We start from the raw sequence: 11,065 nt of genomic DNA on the forward strand, positions 1-11,065 counted from the left end.
AAAAAATAAATACAGTATGCATATCTGATGTGAACTGTAGCTCCCAGCTTAGCTGTTCCCTGTTTCAAAATGCCTTGTTGTTCTCTGTATTACGGACTTTTTGGTGCATGTAATCTCTGTATAGGGAAACCTTGACTACAGATTACTCCTTCTTGGCATTACTCCTTCTTGGATTTCTCCTTCCTGCTCTCTGAACAGGCCACTTGAAAATATTCTCATGTGTAATATATTTGCTTTGGTTCTGGATATTAGAAGGCCAGGTTTGCTGTGTAAATTTTATAACTCCCTGAATTTTTTACTTGGGGCAAGTTTGATTCCATATTACTCACATTTCTAGAAACTGTACATTGGAGCTTGCAAAATCTTTGTGTCTCCTGTAGGCACTGTACTCTTAGATCTGACCTGAACTGAACCCAGTTCTAAAGTCCTGTTTAATTCTGTTTCAGAAAAGGGTTGTAGAAAATTCTTCTCACTGACTTACTTTTGTGTTTTGGCTGCGTGGGGAATATTAGCTTTTGTGTTTTGGCTGCATGGGGAATATTAGAGTGACAAATGAGCAGTGACGTTATTGATTAGAGCCCATGTTTACTCTTTCATTAAACTTTAAACTGGTTCAAGAAGTCTCTGCCTACTCTATTTGAAAACTACTTCCCAGATCATATTTGTTCAAACGAATTTAGGCTTCTCAGGAAATTCCACAGAACCATGATAGTAATCACACACCACAATCACCTGTTTTATTGTCACATTCTGAAGAAAAAAGTACTCACAGGTAAAATGTTCATGCTACAACAGCCGTTTGTCATTGATGAATAATGAAAATAGAATGTAGCCAGCTGGCATCCTTGGATGGTTTTTCTGTTGTAAGTTATGTGATCATACTCCCATAGGAAAGTACAAAAAAGTTTAGGTGTGTATGTATTTGTTCCATATGGGAACCCCAAGTACATCTTTTTAAAATTAAGTGTTCTGAGGAAACCAAATGGGGTTTCAATCTCTTGCCCTGCTCTAGATATTAGGATGCTGAAAGACCCAATAAGTGTAACCTACACAAACAGACTTGAAATTAATTAGATCAGCGCTGATAGCTTGGTAAACAGCAGCCAGTCCATACAGAACAGCGGTGCTCCTGGCCTTGCATCTATTCCCAGAACTATTGAATCAGTAACTACTTTTCTCAGGACACGATTCTGCTGTTTCCGTACCTGAGTTGTTAAACAGGTTTACATGCTATGACAGTTCGGAGTGACCGGCCTTGAGACTGCTGCGATCATTTTAAAGGTCCTCCAGAAACGCTGTATGACCGCTAGTAAAGCATTTAATCGAACTAAACGAATCCCGTGTTAGTCCTTTCGGCTGGGAAGCCGGCGCGGGCAGCGGGATGCGCTGCACGGCTGCGCTGCGGTCCCCGGGCGCTGCCGCGAGAGGGCAGCGCCGGCCAAGGGAGCGGCCCGGCCGTGCGAGCGCCCGGGCTCAGCCCGGGAGCCGGGCCAGGGGCTGCGTCCCCCGGACGGTGCTGGCACCGCCCAGGCTGCCCGGGAATGGCACGGCCCGAGGCTGCCACAGCGTTTGCACCGCGCTGCCGGGGATGCTCACGGGGGATTGCTGGGGCAGGGACAGGAGCTGGATGATCACACGGAGAGGGACTGTTTCCAAGGAAGGGCATGTAGTGTCAGGACATTAGCTCCGTTGGTTGGAACACGGTGTTAATAACGCCAAAGACGATGGTTTGGACCCTGCATGGGTCATTCGCTTCAGAGCTGGACTTACTGATCCTTGTGAGTCCCTTCCAGCTCAGAATGTTCTGTGATCCTGTGACATGGGGGAATGGATTCCTACTGGCAGAGCGTAGGTGTAAATGAGATATTGGGAAGAAATTCTTGACAACGAAGTTTGGTGAGACCCTGGCACAGGGTGGCCAGAGCAGCTGGGGCTGCCCCTGGATCCCTGGCAGTGCCCAAGGCCAGGTTGGACACTGGGGCTGGGAGCAGCCTGGGACAGTGGAAGGTGTCCCTGCCATGGCCCCTTCCAACCTTAACCATTCCATAATTCAGTGATTCTGTCATCTCTGCTGGTCCCTTCGACCTCTGAATATTCTGTGATTCTGTGAAATATTTACACCAGTTCTAAAGTTGTATAATTGTGGTTTACAGGAAAACTGCTCTGATTTGTACCACTGAAGACCTGATCCATAGGCTCCAACTTCCTAGTGGCTGCTAAAACCTTAAATTAAAACTTAGCACTTGTATTCAGTGGCTGATGGGTTATTAGGGAAACTGATCAATACATTTTGCAATGGCTAGCTTTCAGTAATCCCATGCCCATCCTAAATCTATTTTTTTTTTTTTTTTTTTTTTTTTTTTTTTTTTTTTTTTTTTGCTTGGCACTTTGAATTCTTTGATAAGACCAGCTGCTTAATTGGTTTGCAAAAAAATATGTTTGGAAAAACCACACTGCACATTCCATGGTAAAAATTGCATGTTTACAATTAAAGACTAAAAGCAGTTACACTAATTTCAGTCTCCTTATGTACTGCTTTAGATTGTGTGGGCTTTTTTATGTAGAAAATTTCACTAATATGAGCCTTCATACTTTCCTAATCTATTTTCTGTCTGGCCTCAGATTCTATTATTTTACTGAAATAGAAAAGTGATATTAATCTCATTCAGTATTGGATATTTATAAATGTTGTGCATGAAAATGTTTTGGTTTTACAACTCATCTGATAACCACAACAAACCATCAATAACCCTAGGAAACACAGACTGGTGGATGTCACAACTGTGGAAGATTACCTGGACATTAAATTAGAATAATTCTTGAAAATATCCTGACACCAATTCACAAGTAGATGAATGATAAATTTTTCAAGCTCAGAAAATCTGATGGCCAGTGTGGAGGAAAAGTGCAGTATTTATTAACAAAGTCTTTGAGGCCCTGACAGAAATGGTGGAGTGACTGTTTGAAGGGAAACCTTTATATACTTTTTGCTGCATTTGGTTTGTAAATAGGAGAAATGTTTCAGTCTCCTGGACTGTCTTATGTTAGAAAGTCATTTTGAGGGAGGATCTGATTAGGACTGGGACAGCAGAGCAGAGACAAGGAATCAGGACTTCTGGATTTTATTCCCAGCTCAGACACACAGTTTATTTACTGTATACCCGTGGCCAATTTATTTTCCTGACTGCTCCTGCTGTACCTCTGACCTCCCTCTGTGCCTGCTTTCCCCCTCTGCCTCTTGTAATCAGCTGACCTCAGTGTTTGAGTCTTCTCTGCCCTGGGTTGCACGGGTCCTTGTCAGTTTTGGGGACATGCCTTCCAAGAAGCCCCACTGATGCCATCACTGCGGTCAAATGCATGATTTGGTAGAAGATTGTGACCTGTTTCCTTGCATGTGAAGCTGCAGTTGTTGCAGTTCAATGTGTGTGTGAGCAAACAGGAGCTGCTCCATGCCTGCCATGGTGTGCAGTGTGTCTGATCCCGTTCCCCCACCCCCCTACAGCTGGATGGGCTCTTTCACCTCGGGAGCAATGGGTGGTCTGGGAAGCAGCCTGCTCTGCTCTTGGGGAGCTGGACTCATCTCCACTACAGAGATGTTTAATAAAAATATTTGTTAAACAATGGCTTTATCTGAGTGTGTGATCACAGCTGTTTTATTTTAGCAACGTAACAGCAATAACAATTAAATCCATATTTCTCCTTGGATATTTATTTTCCTGAATTCATTCTCAGTGCTGTGAAAGAATTCGGTGTGAATTGCTGAGTTAAAACAGAACTGCTTGCAGTGGATTTCAGACTGCTTGTATTACCTTAGTATGATTCTTCTATTACTTGAGACATTAAACCAGTATAAAAATACATACCACAGAGAGTCCATGTTTTGAAATGTTCTAAAACTCTTCTTCATAATCACTATTTTTAATTCTTAACATCGTTCTATTCTGTTTGACTCTTAGGAGAGCTAAGTGCCATTTTCCCATAACAGCATGTAAGAAAAATGTGGACTATGCATTTCAATAAGATTTTAAAAAAATTCCTTTTACAATACCATGCAACTACTGCATTCAAGTGAAGATAGCTCATCTCTAAATCTCAGTTTTATAAACCCATCTATTTCAGTGCTGCCAATGCCTTCTGTTGAGATGTTCAATATTGAAGATGACACTTTTGTAGGAACTGGCTTAGAAAGATTTTACTGCTGCTCTTGTGTTCCTTACAGGCTCTGGCTGTGGAACCTACCTCCAGTGCCATTGGCTGTGCAGGCTTGCCCACAATGTGAAAAGCCAATTCAGCACAGTTTCCTAAGACAGAGGAGGGAGCAAAGAGAAAGTTTCTGTAACTGATTCTTAAGATTTCAATTCCTTTGTCAAACACAAAATATTTACTTTCAACATAGATCACTTTTATCCCCATTAGAGATAATAAAAAGTGCTTCCTTAACTGAAATGAAGGGGTTATGCCCTGAATGCACATTTCTTTTGGAGTCCTCAGCAGCAAAATGTTCAGAAATGCAGAGCAGTGCACCACGTTTTTATCCTGCATATATAGCCAAATTAAGGTAACTGCTTTTTTTCAGTCTTACACAACTTATATCTCAGAATGGCAGATTTTATATCTTCTTAACACATATATTTTGTTAACATAAAACTAAACATGGCTGCTTCATGGCAGTTGACAGCTGTCACTGAAACAAGACAGGAAACTGGAAAGATGATGGAGTTTTCTTACTTTTGTCTTTGGATTACTCTCAAGTAAATCTTCCGGTGTTAATCAATAATAAAGATTTCTCATGAAGCCCCCTTAGGCAAATTTTTAAAAAATAAGTAATTCTGAAAAAGAGTAATAAGAGCTGATATTTCTGAAATGGACTTACTTGTCCTTTCAAAAATACTTTGAAAGTGTTTAGAAATACTTTGTTAGTGTTTAGAAAAGATGCAAACCCCAATCATCATTGTAACAAGTATGTTTGTCCCTGCTTTCCTTCTGAAGCCACCATTTTAATCTTGTGTAGGGGCAAATTTTGTTTATGTAAAATATATAAAGGGGTACAATTTAAATTTGCTGTTAAATTTGCTGTATTTCCCAGTCATATGGGAAATACAGATCTATCCTATGTAGAACCATACATTTAACATGGGACTACATATGGAATATTTGCTAGAAGCCATCTCATTGACGTCAGTTAGGTTTTTAAGGGATTTAAGCAAATAGAGCACACCTCTCAGCATTTCTGAATTAATTAGCCTTCCACTGAGAGCCTGCTCCTATTCTCCAGTCAGTATGCCCCAGCTTTTCAGGCCTAAGTATTGGAATTACTTGTATATCACCTTTACTCTGACCACAATTTGAAAAATGAGCATGTAGTTTTGTGATTATGCAGAGAGAAGTAGGTTATATAAAAGGTTCTCAATGAAACACATTTCTTCATGCTTCCCCTATGTCATGTAATGGTCTTGATCTGTGGGAAAAGTAATAAAACCCACATCTTAATGGCTGAAAATTAGTGCAGTTCTACTGTAGTTAATCTACATATACTTTAAGATGTGTATTCACTGATAGTTAAACTTAGGCAACAGTCTGTTTAAAGAGTAGAATTAATTTAATTAGTTATCTAAATTTTAACCCTCAAATGATACTAATATTTAAAATCTAATAGTTAAAGCTTGTGCTTGTTTATGTCAAATTGTTTTGCTTGAAAGAGATTTATAAAATCCACATTTTTAATTTATAAACAGTCTCGTTTCATCTAAAAATGTTTATCCCATTTTCCAGTCTGAAATACTGCTGTACTTGCACTGCTCTTGTGTGCCCCAAACTCAGCAAAATTAATTCCCTATTCACTCTGATGATGACAGTGAGTATATTATTCAATGAGAACAAGTTGGGTTTGTTTCCAGCTCTCCTTGAGGCACCTTGGCTCAGAGCAGAGACCTTGTGTGTCACCAAAAGGGTCTTCCAGGCCTATTAATCAGAGCCACGTAAGTTGTCACGGCACAGTGGACACAGCAACTGGCTTTCGCTCTGTTCAGCTCTTCACAAGAGCAGGTCATAATGAAGCTAAAAACCGTGGTTGAATATTAATGAAGGCAATTCATTCTTCACTCCTTATCTAGTCTTTTCCACGTTTCATTTGAGCGTATGCCAAAACTGACATAAAACTAATAACTCAGAGGGAGCCCCCTTACGTAACGCTGTGCGATGCCCTCGTGTGACATGGCAATTTACTTGTCTTTCTTTGTGCATTGCTGCTGCTGTAAACGTGCATTTCAGAAAGGGCCGTGCAGCACTGACTGGAAAAATCTGACTTTGTAGAAGATGTGATGTAGCGGTAATGAAGAGAAACCAGCATGGGAGGCTGTGGGTTCAGATGCTGGCTGAAGATCACTCAGTCTGTCCACAAATCTCAAAATGCAGCACTGTGTGGTAAAGCTGGAAAACCTTTAATATCTTGGCTTTTAAGGAAAGAAGAAACTTAAAGTCATGGAAGACAGCTGTGATAATTTTGGTCATTTTTAGACATGTTAAATTTTCATTATAGCAATTATTCTTTTAATTATCTTTTTAAACAGCTTCCATTGTAAAACATCACCCACCATGACTGGCTTTTCAAATATGCCTTATAATCAGTAGGGGTACAATTTGGGAAAGCACAGAACTCTGCATTAAGAACTATCCCTCTTGAAGGCAGCTGAAACTTCAGGCCTGTGTTAAAGTTTCAGTCCAGCTTCACTCATGATGCTGAAGAAGTTCAAATGATTGAGACACAGAGTAAACTGGAACTGAAAACCCCTCGTATGCAGCTTTGCTGCCTCTCATCTCCTAGCAGGAATTGTGTGAGAGTGGCAGAAGGGAGACCTGTCCAGGTGTCATAGCCAGAAACTGGGACATGGAGAACTTCCCTTTTCCAGTTCAAAAAATTCCACAGACATGCTGTCAGTAAGAGGCTGTAACAGCAGAGTTTTTGTACGGATAATATGGTGCATACAGTGAATCTGCTCAGGAAAAGCAAGACAAGCTCCTAAAAGAAAAATAAGTTTTGGACAGCTAGGGGGTATAATAGTCCCATCACAGCTGTGTCAAAGCAAAGGCTTTGCGATTTAAAACACACAGTATGTGGTTATGTTGAACTGTATTTAAAAAAAAAAAATCCATCATCTCAAGCTGTGTTTTCTATCTGGAAGCTAGAAAAGGTTGAGGAATTGGCTGCCAGAGAGCAGCAAGGGACAACTGCTGCCTAAAGGAGACCAGCAGGGTAACACATGGGCTGAGGTGAGTGAAACAGGTCTGGGGAGGGGACTGGGATCAACCAGGAGTCCAGAGCACCTGGAAGGGTCATGGTGATGCTGCAGGTCCAAGCTCAAGCTGGGAAGTCAATCCACAGATCAGGTCCAGTGCTTACCAGGCCAGCCCACAGCAACAAGAAAGATTCCTCCAAGCTGGGGACAGGTGCACATGGACAGGGCTCTGACAAGGATGGGAGCCCAGTCCTGAGCTTGAAAGGAGCCACTGCACCCCATGTGAGACCAGCCATGGCCAGTGGGGCTGGTGGGACACACAGGGGACCCAACTGCAGCAGGTTTTCTCTCTAAAGAAGCCCTGAAGAGTCAGACTTGTAGTCAATCAGAAGAGAAAATCACAAATAAACCTTTTATAGTTTTTTAACATAATACTTGTACATATCTGAAAGACTGAAAAAAATAGCAAAAAGTTACCAAGAGAGTTACGAGATCACACAAGATCTGTTCAAACCATAGAGGAAATAATAATTCCCAAAAACTGACATCTGATGACATTAACCATTCAGGTTTAGCATTGAGGCAGTGAGGTAATTAACAATCTTAATTTGTTTCTATCAAATACTTTGACAGCTATGCATCTTCAGAAGAAGTGAGCAGATAAATGCCATGATGTAGCACGGGGCAGCTGGTTTGGATCCTTGTCCCCATATATTCTGGAAGAGCAGTAGAGCATTTATTCCTGTGTAGGCATGTTCAGACAGCCCATCATCATAAACTTAACAGAAAGCAGATATAGCTCCCAAATATATGGAACTACATACCTCCCAAGCCTTGTCAGAGAAGTCATTTATATTTCTATGTGGACTTTTTTTTCCAGAAAGAAATTAAAAAGATCAACTTCATCTTTCATTTCCATGTCTTTCCCTGCTAATTTGGATCATGACAGGTCTTTTATGTGTACTTTTGCATCCTGCATCTGTGTACAACAACCTTTGAGAAGAGAGGGACCAGGTTTCCCATAGTTCCCAGGACTTAGTGGAACAGTGAAAACTTCAAAACTGAAATAGTCCTGTAAGAGGAACTTCATGTAAGCACCTTCCTGATAAATGGGAGATCATATCTGCAAAAGGGATTTTCAAAACTAGTATCTAAGAGACAGGAGTAACAACTGATATTCAACAAATAATTTATGTGGTGACCAATTTTTTGTCAGTTCTAGATGTAACTTGTATGTTGCATGGCATTGTATATATTGTCATATATTTTATGGCATTGATTTTTTTATTCCCTTTCTATGGTTTTCTTCAGTGCTATTTGAAAGTAATAAAAAGGTTTTTTTTTTCCTTTTTGAATAATATATCTGATTCCCAGATTTGCTTCATTGATAGTAATATGTGTGTTTTATTGAACATCTCTGGATAAACTTCCTTGCTTGCCATCCAAAGGGTGGACAAACCTGTCTGACAAAGCTGAACTGTGATACAAGGATTGACCTAATCCCTCTCAGTCATGGCTAGGGATAACTTTGGGCCATGTGATACCTTGCTGTAACTGACACTAGAGTTCCATTCACATGTCTCATTTAAGGAGTTCCTCTGCCTGTGTAACAACATGTGTGCATGGACTCAGAGCTGGGCTTACAGGACAGACTGAAAATCCCCTCTGAGGAACAGTCAGTGACTGTTAATAGAGACATGACTGTGCGGCAAAGGCAGATTGAATTTCTCTCTTATTTTAAAAGCAAAAAGAAGCAAATATTTTTCGATGTTTACTCTGTCTTATTTTTTTTATAGGAAGCCTCTTTTTTCTCCTCTCAGATGATAGTGAGCTTCTTAAGATGGGGACTGTCTTTGGCTAGTGAGCAGATGATCTTAATGTAAGGTGATCGATCTTGTGCCATAGTGATAAAACTGATGATAAAAGTGCTGCATTGGGTACAAGTCAAAGGAAGAAACTATTTGTCAAAGTATCAGGAAAAAATATGGAAGCTATTTTGTGCATATCCTTTCTTTTGTTTCAGTGCATGTAGAAGAAGAAAATTAAGCAATATAATTAAACAGTATTTTGTAGTGATAAAACTGTGAATGCAGTTAATTAGCACAGGGGAAATATGATCCTAAAAATAATGTTGGAAATGGAGTCTTGTTAAATAGATGATAATGCTTTTGCTGGCTGTGTGACAAACCCCAGTACAAGATGTCTAGTCTGTAGATTCCACCACTGAGTAACTCATTGCCATAATTCATGTAAAACAATACAATTTTATCTTTGTCCAAATAAAATTAGGTACAAAATGGATTTGTAGTGCAGCATTTATGCTGTCCTCTCTGCCCCAAAGGTCGGTGTATTGTCTGCATTTAATGGTCGAGTCATATTTGAAAGAAGAGTAACTGGATAAAAATGTCTGTGTTGGAAGTGTTTGCTTCCCAGGAGTGTAGGAGCTCAAGTGCTTAACCAGAGTTCTGCAGCAGATGGTGAGCAGCCAAGCCACTAGAATGGGATGAGAATCTCTAATGTCAACTTTGGCTTCAGGGATGAAAACCACTATTTTTTATAGGGAGGGGTCTTTCATCTGCAGTGCAGCAATACATGTTGTTCAGCTGCATTTTAATTAAATGGTTTTATTTCCTACAGCATATGAAGTGTCTGTTTTGGGATAATAAGAACTACCATTTTTATGCATACAAGTCTGGTTCTGCTGAAATCAGTGGCAAGATTATTTGATTTCAGTGGAATCAAGGCTTAGGCAGTCCATTTAAATGTCAAATCACAGTAGCAGGCATTTGTGCTTTGAGCAGTATCAACAGTGTATCATGCTGAATTATCAACAGTCTTCTGTATTTTTACAGCAAAATCACATCTTGTCTTAGTTTCTGAGGTGATGGAAAAAGGAATTCTGCTGGCTGCATGAAATCTGAAATGGTTTTGCTCTGAACCAGTTGGGAGTCACAGGCCTGGAATGACAGGGTCAGGAGAGCAGAAACCATCCTGGTTTGTCATGAAAGTGGAGAGACAGAGATGAGGGACACAGAAAACATCAAAATGTCAGAATAAACAAATGAGCTAGACTTTAGCTGGAGTAAATCTGAAAAGATGCAACAAACTCAGTGAAACCTACTCTGGTTTACTTCACAGACTTTCCAGGCTTTGACTGATCTATATCATACAGTGGTTCTTTTAAAGTTTATCCCATCACTAATTATTTATCCCATCACTAATATTTGTAATATCTTAGGGTCTGACATGCACTTTTTGAGGCCTTTTAAGAACTGATTTTACCAAGAAACCACAGGATTCAGGATAGTGTGTTTTAGACTCTTTGGTGTCAGTGGTGGTTTCGTCTCTTTGAGGTTTGCTTTGTTCCAAAGTTGTGGGTTCAGTGGGAAAAGTCTTCATGTAGCATCTGGTTTTTCACTGCCTGTTCCTTGCTGAAAAAAACCATAGCATTTCCAAGCTGCAAATGAAAAGTGTGTGCCCTGTCAGGAACCTTCCCCCATCCTTGCTAGAGTGCAGGTATGCTACCCAAATCCTACTCAGAGCTCTCTTGTTATAAATAGTAGCCAAAGTACAAAAGGCAAAACTTAAACAAAACTGAACATAAGTCTAAAAGCTATGAATCCAAACAGTCCATAAATCAAGTGATAAGATACCACAAGATGAAGAATTCATGAAAAACAAGTGTGTAAGTTTACTTGGTAGCATGTTGGAAATGTGCTGCCTCCTGCAATTGATAATCAAATCCACCTGAGCTAGTGGTTGATGACTAAAATAATGTGAAATATTTTCCATCTACTGTATTAGAAGCTAGATTAGAAAAATCAAAAAGA

The sequence above is a fragment of the Anomalospiza imberbis genome, chromosome 12 (genome assembly GCF_031753505.1).
Source record: "Anomalospiza imberbis isolate Cuckoo-Finch-1a 21T00152 chromosome 12, ASM3175350v1, whole genome shotgun sequence".
In the NCBI taxonomy this organism is placed as follows: Eukaryota; Metazoa; Chordata; class Aves; order Passeriformes; family Viduidae; genus Anomalospiza; species Anomalospiza imberbis.